Source organism: Pinus tabuliformis, chromosome 2_2 (genome assembly GCF_031772625.1).
Source record: "Pinus tabuliformis cultivar Carrire ecotype Pingquan chromosome 2_2, CPIR1, whole genome shotgun sequence".
Lineage (NCBI taxonomy): Eukaryota > Viridiplantae > Streptophyta > Pinopsida > Pinales > Pinaceae > Pinus > Pinus tabuliformis.
This window is the reverse complement of record NC_142300.1, coordinates 268,684,717-268,697,447: the sequence shown is the minus strand read 5'-3', so window position 1 is coordinate 268,697,447 and position 12,731 is coordinate 268,684,717.

Sequence of the window (12,731 nt, the reverse complement as noted above, 5' to 3'; positions counted from 1 at the left end):
TGTCTCTATATCATCCCTATTACATTGTTGGTGTTTGGCTGTTGTTGCCCACCAACCATTACACAACTTTGATGTTGCATCCGCGTTGTTGTTGATACTGCCTATTGCTGCCAACATTACATCTGCAATGTAACTCACTCTCATCTTTTGTTGTTGCAACTGCAACTACTGCAACTAAGAAGCATCCAAAGTATTGAATCAACTGTGTTCAGTATGATGCATCTGTCTCCCAAGTCTTGACTGCTACTAGCTATTGCACTGTCACTAAAGAATCTGTGTTGTTGTTGACTTTGCATTACTCCTAACTCTTCACTACGCTCCTCAATATCTAACTACTACTAGTCTGCAACTATCGCTCTGGCATTGACTGCATCAACTACCATTGATCCATCTTACTATTGAATATTGTGGGCCCCCGTAGCCAAGTATTGATCCATGAGGTGGACTCCTCAAGGACCCTGCCCAACTTTTGTAGCTCTCTGGGGCTACAACACCAATCAACCCATCTCACTCTTGTTGGTATGTCCGTGAACATAACAAACTCTTCCTCTAGCCTAGAGGAAAACTTTACTATTTCTGCGGATGTTGCCTGCTTCTCCTGATTTTCCTTCTTCTTCCTTCTTCTTTTTTTGCTCCCCTACCTGAGTGGGACGCTTAGATGTTAGGGCCACATTCTCCTCCTCACTCTTCGGTCCCTTGATGTTGTTTCTGTTGATGGTACTCTTTAACATAGCCCACCTCAACTCCTCCTGTTGCAAATCAACCCACATCATGTCCCATGTTGACAAAGTGTCTCTACCTAGTATGCTTTGGACAAACACTTGTTAGTCATTCGAGACACTGTTTAGAGCCAATCTTAAAACCTATGTGGGTTAGGGCGCCTCCCTAATGGCTTCCATCTGATCTCTGATTACCTGAATCCTTGTGAGGAAGGGATCTATGCCTCCACCCTTATGCATCCTAATGCTCCTGAGCTTCTCACAGAGATACATATTCTGCTGCTCGTAAGAACCTTGATATAGTGTGGAGAGAGCATCCCACATCTCTTTTTCATTACCTTTGCTAGCTATGTGTGAGACTACATGATCTCTAACTCCATCCAATATCAATCTCTTTGCCCTCACCATTTCTTTTTTGTACTCTTTAAGCTTATCGACATCTTGGGGAACTTTCACCACATTATCTATGTAGGCTTTCAGGCCATATCCATCTAGAAGGAATGAAATCCTAGCCTCCATATGACATAGTTGGAAGCTCCATCCAACCTATCTTGATCTTTAAGCCATGTTGTGGCCATCTCTGAATCTACCGAAAACTTCCTCTTGCCCTTTTCTTGAATTTTTTTCTACTACTTGCGCTCCCTTCTGGAATGCGCAGATCTGCTAGCTACTATTGCAAATCTGCCTCAAAAATTTTAACTTTTAAAACTCGAATTTCCATGAGAGAAATTTTCCCTCTGTTGTGTGTGCTTTTCTCTTCCACCCAACGCTAGTTATACTATTACAAAATCCTCTGCATCCAACCAAAAATATGCTCAACAAAAATCTGAGTTGTTGCTACTCCCTCTGACTACTAGAATCACTAGCTGGGGAACTCGAATTTTCTACAACACTGCAACTGAAAATCGAACTCATGCCCCAACAATTCATCTTGCCTAACTGGGCACTGCACAACCTTTAAGAATTTTGACCTACTTCTCCCTCTTAACAGCGAAATTCTCTCTTCCGCTTCTAAGCTTCCTGGATGATCACTTATGTTCTTATACCATGTGAAATTTTCATCTACCACAGCTATTGGAAATTAATTTCCTAATTGTTAATTTATTTAACAATTTATTTGTTGTCTACTATGGAAAATATCAAATAACTCACACTGTGATTTTCACAAATAAACTGCGGAAGAAAATAGTGTTGGAAACTGAGAAAATACTAGCACACACAATAAAATTTACACAATTATTTTTGGACAAATGTCCCCGAAAAACCTGACTTGGGAAAATCGGTGCAATAATTGAGGGTTTTATACTATTAAGAAATAGTGAAATCTGAGTACAATCTATGGATGCCCAACTGGAAATCCAAACATAAAGTATCTAAAAAAAATAATTAGATAAAATTCTCTCACCCCACAAGCAATCCTGACATTAGCTCCCTTAGAAAACCTGGTCATCCAAACCGGAGAGTAGTCCCTCTGCGCGGTCCTTGCACTGCCTCTCACACATGTGGCTCAAATCTGGCTCTGAGCAAGCTGTCTACCCTGTCTCTACATCTAGAAGTAACTCTCTGGCCCTATAGAAGATGAATTGACTTCTCCCCAGCTAAATCAAACTTCTCTGCTTCAGCTATTTCATAGTCCCTACACTACTTCTACGTGGATCACTTTTGTCACTTGTTGTTGCCTCTTCGAATTTGGAAAACTTCATCCAGATCATTGTCCCTACCCCTCACTGTCTCAGCTTCGATCTCTGGATCTCAAGAAACTATTGTTGCTCTTTGGAAATTGATTTTCCAAGGAAATCGAATTTGCTCAAATGTTTTCTCCAAGTGCCCATCGACTTCTTATAATCCTCTGTTGGGACTCCAACGGCTAAGATTAAATCTTAATCAAGGGCTGGGATCATCTTGAAGTTGAACTGTGTGAGTTTCTAGACTATTCTCACATTGACTTAATTAATTATGATTAATTAACCATATTCCCATAGTTTATATTTAGGAAATATATAAAAATAGGTTAATAATCTAATTAAGTCATATCTAGATGGAATTTCTAGAAACGATTTATGGGCTATGGAAATCTCATGTATTCTATCCTTTTTGTTATCATCAAAAAATGACCATCTAGTCATTTCTAACTAGGTGGATTGAAATACACCATGTAAGATTAATTTTACCATAGTAAAATCACTTCCACCATTAAATTATTTATGATTAAAATAAACAAAACCCCATGAGAATAATTGAATAAATCACTATTTATTTAATTTTCTCTAGGAATAATAATTAAATCATTATTTGATAATTATTCCTTGTCACATTTGACTAAATCACATAGGAATAATTAAATAAATCACTATTTATTTATTATTCCTCGTGAAATAATTAATAAATCATTTTATTTGCTAATTATTTCTAAATAAAGATATTTTACCATTTTGAATATATTTTCCCTCTCCAAAAAATATAATAATGTATTCCTAATGGTTAGATCTTAATTTGGTCAATAATATTTTATTATTTCCCATTTTCGAGATCAACCCAATACTTTGTTATAAATAAGAGGGTTTTCCATCCACTTTTCACCATGATCACTATCATCGTCACCACTATTGTCTTCTTGCATTCGAGCTCCCACTTGAGTTCTAGTCTTTGTTTTGGGTTTTTCATTTATTGAGAGAGAGAATCGATCGTTGAAGCACAAGGATATCAAAAGGACCCATCCCATGGAGGGGGATTTGGAGACCCTTGTTGTAGATCTCCTTCACCAGGTGTTATTAATAAAGATTATTCATCTTAAAAACATTTCCATATTCGGTTATTACATTGGATATCTATTGTTGTTTTCTGTTTTGGATCGCATATATCTTTTTTGCATGCAGGGTTTTCTTGTTGCATATTTGAAGCGTAAATGGCCACATATTGTTGTTAGTGTCACTTGTCACTGGTGACTTAAGTGAATCATTTTTGGTACATCTTCCTAAAATCTTCACACTAACAAATAGCATCTCCACTAGGTCTTTAGCTACACGGTCGTCAAAAAATGGCGACTTCGCTAGTGTAGTAATTCAGCTCTTGGGCGACTGTCGTTTCAGTGGTTTTCATTATTTTCTTCATCTATTTATAGCCTCTCAATTTCTATTTTTAGCTCTCTTTTCTTTTTTTGTCAAATTTTTGGATTCTAGTGGTTTTCTGGTTCTTTCTACATGTCACAGGTACCAACCGAGCAAGAGATGACACAATGTGAGAGATCTATTGACCGAAAGTCGCAAGAGAAAAATTCACTTTTCAGCGCCATATCTGTGTTTTGGAATGTAATTTTTGGCCAGTTTACTACGTTTTCCACTATTTCTAGGTTAGTACCTGCGTTTTGCATTTTTTCCAATAATTTTTCAAAAAAAATTCAGATTTGTCGAGAATGTTGTGTGTGGACTAGGAAGGGTTTCTTATATCTTTTTGAGTCTCCCCTAGGCCTAGATTCTCTTAGTTTTTCTCTTTGAGGAAGTAAAAAATCCCCCTAGGGGTTAGAGTACACCTCCACCTTTTTAGGAAGAGATTGGATGAGTTGAGGAGTCTAGGGTTCAAAATTTTCAACTACTGATTTTCAGGGTTTGATCCACTTATTTACATCCCTTTAGGATAGGTTTCTTCACCATTTAACTTCCTTTTGCTTTTAGTGTTTCCTTCCACCTTAGGATCCCCTTGCATGTCCTAGGTTTTAAAGTTTCTTTCCTATCCTTTGCAGCATCTTTCACCTCTGGTTTTTTTTGTCTTTCTACACCATTTATAGCAACTTAGTGTGTCTATGAGTAGCTTTTTTTCCTCCTCTTTTTTAGCTTTTTGGGTGGGTTTTGTGGGCTTGGATTGGTTTTTTATTTTACCGTCCATTTACAACATTATTTACAACATTTTAGCACTTTATTTCGGCAGCACAAGGCATCATAAAACACGCTTAATTAACTCATACACTAAACAGACTTTTCACACACATATGCACACCCTAAGCAAACGTGAGCTTAGTTAACACCGCCAAACCAAGACTTGAAACCAGCCACATAATAATAATCTAACACACATAGATTAAGCCATCAATTACTTATATTGAGACATAGAAGTTGACTTTGTAGGGATCTTAAAATCCTTAATCATCCCACAGTCCAAAGCTAGCGTGCGTTAGAAACCCAATTTAAAGGGGGTTAGGCTAGGTCATTGTGCGAGCAATTATCCTTGGGGATACCTAACCTGTGGTAGGGAATTTTGTGTGGTGGTTGATCACTAAGAAGCTCAAGACTCGACCACCCCCATGGGATGAAGGTAACCGTAGTAACCAATCATAGGGAAACACCCTATAGGACTCGCTATGGACAACAGTCGGTTCTCTACCCTACCTTTCTCCGGACAGCTTTGCTTGTGAGGATCAAATTCTGTTAAGTAAGAAGTTCTTTGGAAGGCCATATGAAATAGTAGATTTAAGATTTGTTTGAGGATTTAGATCACCTATATGCTAGAGGTCATTTTATTTGATAGGACGTGTTTTCTTGAATTAGAGTAGCATCTTAATATAGTTAGATTACACTTGGAACCATTGCACTAGGTGTTTTCTTATTTCTCATTGCTATTTTTCTCTTATCATCCTTTAGTCCTTTGAGTCATAATTGTCTTGACATCATTGCAAATCCTAAACATTTTTCATGGAGAATCCAAGGCCTTCACCCTTATTTTATGTTAGGACATATTACTCCTCCCCATTGAGTTAGAATTCATCCTCCCATTCCTCCATCGAGTCCTCATTCTAACTCTAGTTCTACTAGTTCTTACATTTCTTCCTTTGATTTCGCGTCTTCTCAACCCCATAGTGTCACCATGTCAAGAACCAACATGGGTGCGGGAAACCAAGGTAGTAACCCAGGTACTAACCAGGGTAACCCCACAAATGGAACATCTATCAGTATGTTCACTCCTACACCATTGCTATCCTTCATGACTAGTTTGAGTCTCCCTGATTTTATCCAGTTTATCAATGACCCTCTTCTCCATGACCCCAATTGACCATCTATGCCTACCAAGCTTCCTTCCGACATACCTAATTTTGAAGGAAATCCTCGAGAAGATCCAACAAATCATGTCCGCTCATTCCATATGTGGTGTTCCTCCAATTCTATCACTAAAGACTCCATTTGTCTTTGTCTTTTCCAACGCACTCTTACTGGAGCTGCTGCTAAGTGGTATGTAGATCAACCCAAGGCCTCTCATTCCACTTTCATGACTCTTGCGAAATAATTTATATCCTACTTTCAGTTACCTCTCCGTTATGACACTGGTACCGAACTCTTGACTTCTTTCCGTCAAACTTCTGCCACTCGCCTATCTAACCATGTTCAAGAATGGCACAGACGGAGGAGCATGTGTAGGGCCCTTGAATTTTAAGACCCTGTCTACATGGATTGGTTCCTTAGATCACTTTTGGCCCCCATAGGTAAATATGTTTACTCACACTTCCCTCAATTTGAGGAAGATGCACTCCAAGTAGCTTTGAAATATGACCTGATCTATGAACAGTCAGGTTATGTTTATACAGTTCTTCATGATCTGTCTCGACTCGATACTGCTAGCATCATCAGGGGCATCTCATGCCACAGACGATATCGTTGGATCCATTTCACAACCTCAACCTCCACCATATACTCCACCCTTGATGAGTTATGTTCAACCCCAAGGGGGCCCAGTTCCTCTTACACTTATCCCCTTCCCAATCCTTCACATGGAAACCCTTATCTAGGTCCCAGCACATCATATGCATATCCCCATCCACATCAATGGATGTTAGGGCTAGTTGTTGCTACACTTGTTTATCCTAATGTTGCCCCATCTCCTTACTAGATATATGCACAGCTTAGCACTCTAGCCCCTCTGGCACTAGCACACCAGTCTCCCATGCATTCACCTCTACCACAATAGGAGCCTCCTCCACAAGGTAAAATGTATGCTTAAAAGCGCAACAAATCCCCCCAACCCCAAGAAATGGAACAAGGGGAAAGGTAATTGGAACCAGAAATCTCAAGGTAATCAAGGTAATCAAGGTCCACCACCTAATGCACCTCAAGCAAACTAGCCTAATCTCGTAACCCAGCAACAGGGCATACAACTCAAGCAAAACAAAACTCTTCGTACGAATAAACCTTGTGCCTGTTGCGGTGTATTTCGCCATTATAATCATGAGTGTCCACTTTTACCTCAGATGCACCAAGTATGGGAAGCTTAAGCTAAGGCTTCTAGAGGACCTTAGCCCATTGCTCCACCTCCTCCTCCTCCTGCTTCATCTCAACTTGTTGTGCTCACCAATCATTTTCTTCATCAAGCATATCTCGTTGTTCAACCTACACAAGGTCATGCATCTCCCCAACCTCCACAATCTGGTCATAATGATTATCATATCCTTATGATTAATTTTGACGAAATCAATACCAAACAAGTCAATCTTCAAACTCAATTGCACCAATATGACAAGCCACCTGCTAAGTTAGCGACTGATTGCCAACCTCAAGTTTCCACTGAGCCTCTATCGTAATCAAATGGTGCCTTAAATATCCCTTCACTTAAGGTAGAGGTAGTCATGTTGATGGTGTTGGACCTGCCAACATGTCAGGGGATCTCCCTGGTAAGAAGTCCCAACTAGACCATAGACTGTTTGGTGTAGGAGTACCAGCAGTGGGTTGTATGGTATCGCCTTGACCGTAGTTTCACACAGAGGCAAGTAAGATGTCCCTGTTGGTAGCAAGGGTTTGACATATGCAACAATTCAAGGAAGGTGCATGAGCGGTTCTAACACACGAAGGGTGAGGTGAGTGCACCCCTTGGAAACCTGTGAAAGCATGGAGTTAAGAAGGGAACACATAAGAAAAGATGCATCACAACATGGAAGGAAAGTAAGCTAGAAATCTAAAGTGATGGTTAAACCAACAACACATTTCAATAAGATTCATACATACATATACAGAAAATAGATACACATGCATGTGTAAGAAAATAGATACATATATCATTTATAGTAAACAAGATAGCTGAAATACAATATGACATATGCATGAAACGTGTGGCTCTATTATATTAAGAAGTGAAAGTTATAGTCATACAATACAACCATGACCAACCACTATTTCCAACAGCGGAACATTACATTCACTGTCGCCTGCTCCTCCAAAGAGATATACTAGCTCTGCACAGTGGAGAATTCAAGGCTTGTTACAATATTCTCCAATCTTTCTCTAAGATACTCCTATCATAAGCTTGGATGACCAAAAGCCTATACAATGAGTTATGAGGGATTATACATAGTAAAGGGTAGGGGACACTTGACATTCTCCTTTGTGACATTTCACCTACCCTAATGACTCTTCATCTACTCTATGATTGTTACATCCAACTATCAACACTTGAACTTCCACTTGATAAGACATTACATACAATCTGCACATGTAACCATGTGAGACAAAATAGGCTTGAGCAAGCCATGCAAGACATCACTGTGACTCAGACAACTGTGGGAAGGCCAACTATTCGACATCGTCATGATGGTCAACCATAGCGAACTGATGCCAAGCTTGGTAGTCCGCGATGGTGTCTGTGTACTCTATGGTGACATCTTTCTGGTACCAAACTCTTGCCTATGTAGCGTCTGGGTACACTATGCTAGATCCTCCTTCCAACTTGTCTAATAGCATGCGCATCATTTTCTTGAGTGCAGTCGAACCAATGACATACTGATGCATGGTGTCTGCACTAATCACTAAGTTTGCGCTAGTGGCTATGCACATCAACTCGTCAAAGTACGAGTCAAGCTCCAGTCGAACTTGTGCCTTTATATTTTCCTCGGTGAGTGTTCCAATAGATGGGATCATATGTGCACACACAACAACATCCATACTCCTAAATACCCGTGCATGGGAAGCCTGCAAACTAGTGATGAGTTGTGGGAGATCTTCATAGTTTCGGATCTGACTCTGGATGCGTGCCTTCAGCTCAACCGCTTTGGGCTTCATCATCTTGGGCAGGAGTAGCGAGGCTCCCTTGTATCTCATTTTCTAAGTTTGCATGTAGTCAACAACAACATGCATGTTTAACAAGATACATTCTCTCCTAGCACATTGTTGTTGCCAACCATTGAGATGGACAGCTACCTTATGAACGGTACCAAACTTAGAATACAACTCTTGCATCATTGACTCAAGGGACAATACTTCATCCAGTATTTCCATCTTAAAATTCTCTCGGACGGATATTGTAATCAATTCTCCTCCTTGTTTGGCCATCTGTAGCTCCTTGGCCATTCGCTTGTTCTCAACTATCAAGAAGCGAACACTCGAGCTAGTGGCTTCAGCATATGCTTTGGTAGCATCGGCCAATGCTGCTGGATGCTTGCGCACGTAAAAAATGATCACTCATTTCTCAAACTGTGCAGGAGATGTGTTGTAATCCGAAGTAAACACTCCGTGATATTTCACAACTCTATGTTGCAACTCGACGAACGATATTTTGTGCATCTCTCCTTCCAGATTGTCTCCGAGGATCTTAGTGTCTCCTTGGTCTCTTGGGACTTGCTCCGCTTCTGGATTTAGTGAAGTTGGTGGGTCAACCTCTTGGTGGTAAGGCATGAGGTCGATGTCTTGTTCCAACTCTTGTTGCTCCATATCCATACCCATCTATTCAAGTGTCTGTTTTATCTCTTGAGGGAAGTCCTTCTCCTGCAACTGCTCACCCTGTCTACTTGGTGCCAGCTATTCAGATGAGTCGACTACCTGTACGGGTGCAGTTTCATCTGTCTATACATTTTGTGCGCCCTGTTGTACCTTTTCCTGCTGCGCTTCCTTCTCCTTTCTACGTAACTCTTGTTTTTTCCAAAGTTTCTCCTTCAACTCATGCAACTCCTTCTCTGTTTCTTCCATTCTTCATTTTTCTCTCTCCCTTTACGCGTTCCTCTTGTCACGTTGTTGCCTCTTTGCCTCTATTTCCAAAGATGATTTCTGTAAAAGTGAGTTTACTCTAAACTTATAGCTTTGTTCTGCCTCGGTGCTCTCAACAATCTTTCTCTTGCCTTTGTCGTGTGTTGGTATGTTTACCTCTGCTGTTGGTGATCTCCTGGATGTTGCTTCATGCTACTTCGTTAACCATTCCACAGTGATGTCGACTGGTTCATTGGGCCTAGAGAAGCTGTAACAATATCTCCATGGGTCTTCCTTCACCTAATGACATGCCCCGTGGATCTAATGAAACTATACTCTCGTGCAGTGATATTTCACAATACAATTCGGGTCATATGGATTGAAGCTTCAGACATCGAAAGGGTATTTCTTGATCTCCTCTATTTCGACATCTGCATGCTTGAGATTTCGTATCTCGTACAACCCGATCTGCAATGAAAGAGTGAGCCAAGGTGCCTTCTTCTGTTGCAGTCTAGCTGACAGTTCTGCCGAGATGTGATATGATACTTCTTGCATCATGAGCTTGTACGTGGTAAACTTTGGCAAAACATGTGGAGTATTCTCCACGTTGTGAATCCGTATGAAGGTGTCGAACAATGAGGCATAACAATCCACAATATTGATCAATGCCTCCATTGATTCCTTCAACATAAAAGGTGGATCCTGCTCAAATATCATCTTATACATCGGGGTGAAAAAATGATATGACGGCTCTATGATAACTCCTCTTACACTGCATTCGGAAAACAATTTATAATAAGTGTTCACAGAGATTTCCGCCGATGTCCATGCCCACTTCATGCCCGGAAACTGCTAACGGGCATAGATTGCATCCAAGATGTACACAGACATGTAGATTTCTGCTTGCTGACCTTTGGGTGGCTATTGAGCTCCTATTACTTGTTCCTTTACCTTGTGAGCCAACATGTCAGACCAGTTGCATGCTTTTCCTTCACTGGCCAGTTGGTCCAACAATCACCCAACTCTGCGGGAAGGTTTCTGTGTTCTCTTGGCCATACAAGCGACATGCAAAGATGACCAAGTATTGATACTCCTTCCACAGTATCTTCGTCTTGTAGATCTGGTTGGGTACCATCCTGAATTTGGTCAACTCCTTTACCTAGTTCTTCAAGATATCCCCAGAGTTGGCATTGTTGTTGGGTATGCTAAAGGGTGTTTCCATGATGATCATTGGCTTGGACAAATGATACATCTGTTGATAATCTTGTGCCCTAAATGTAGAAATCTCCATCCCGCTGACACTTCTCAATGTCATTGTCTTAGGATCAGTGTGCGAGACGATCCAATGTATCATTTTTGTGCATGGGAACGCAAGATACCTGCATGCAACCTGGTACAAGTCAGACTTGTGAATGTTCATATAGACTTGGCAGTCTTCGAGATCTTCTCTAAATGTGCCTGCAAATGCATCATTGAACTCTTGTCATTTCAGCTTGATGTCTTTGTCTACAATTAGCTTGATGTCTTCATAGATCCGCAAACTTGTAGACCCTCACTCAATTGTTGCTCTAGTTGCGCTTCCGTTGGTGTCCTTTGATCCTGCTCTCTTTGAGGCCATTGATCTTGAATTGCTAAGAGGTGGATGAACACCTACTAGATATGGAGACATGACAACATGCGTGGCAATAAATCTGTCAGCTAAAACCAAAGAAAACTTGAGGGATGACATGCTACATACCTGGGGATTGACTGGCAAGGATTGCACAATTTTCACTAGGAGGTCGGGAGATTGGCTATCGGAACTGTGAAAACGCAGTCTGGGTAGATGGGAGGTTGGATGGCTACTGGAACTGTACAATGCATAATCTAGGCTAGCCTGCTAAGTGTTGGGATTACGCAATGCGCAATCCTAGCTGGAAAGTGATGCAGGCCTAGGGACTGCATTAAGAAAATTTTTGGACCAGTAGTCATTGCCTCTCAGAATTGCACAAGGAAAGACTAGAGGATAGTCACTGGGCCGAAATGCACATTTTATGGGAGGAAGGTAAAGCCATCCCTCTTAGAATTGCACAATGTTGTCTTGGTGAGGCCGAGTCTGGACCAAGGTAGCCCAGACTCGCCGAAGGGAAATGAAAGAAAATGAAGATGTGAATGTGTGGCGATACTGAGTGTAGGAAGAGGTGAATGATCATGCATGCAAACATTGAATGTAAGATTGAAAAAATGGAACAATATGCATGTGTGTGAGGCGAGTCGCTGAATCGGTGACCATTCATGGAAACCAGTGTCATGCATGTGACAACAATGAGATGCTAACGAAAACTTAAACGGTACTAGTACAAGCTAATATGCATGTAAACGATAGAAAGCATTCACAGAAATTAAGCAAACAACACTCACACAAGCCAAAACACAAAAAGGGACAAAAATGTTGTGAAAGACAAGTTAAGCGGACTTACCCGTAAACAGATGAGATGGATGTGTCGAAGACTCCTGGAGGTGTTGTGGGATGTCAGAGCTCCAATATCAATGTGAAGAATGAACTTTGAAGCGTCAAATAAATAAGTTTGAGGCTCATGACGTGCATGCCACAAATCTAGGAAAAATGACACTTGGAGGAAAGTTTCTAAAGTGATCTTTGAATGTAAGCTATTGCTACTAAAACAGCTCCCTAAAATCTAGGGATGATTTTTGCATGTTTCTTTTTACTATTTTGAGAACAGTAACACATGCATGCAAGTCAAGTTTTCTCAGTCTCGGGTGGAACCAGTCAACCTAGGGTCACATGCAACAACCTGCTTGACTGAGGGGAGATTTTGTACAATTTCTGGGAGGAAGTTGGGCTCGCTGCCCAGAGGGATTGCACAATTTCTGGGTGGAGCAGCTGACTGCTGCTTAGAATTGTACAATTTTTGGGTTGAGCAGTCTGGCTAGGCCAGATTGCACAGTTTTCATTGGGAAGGTTGACTGACAGGATTGCACAGTTTTTGAGCCTAGAAGGTTGCCAGTCAGGATTGCACAATTTTTGGAGGGAAGGCTGGTTCCCCTTCAGAATTACACAATTTATTGAGGGAGCTGC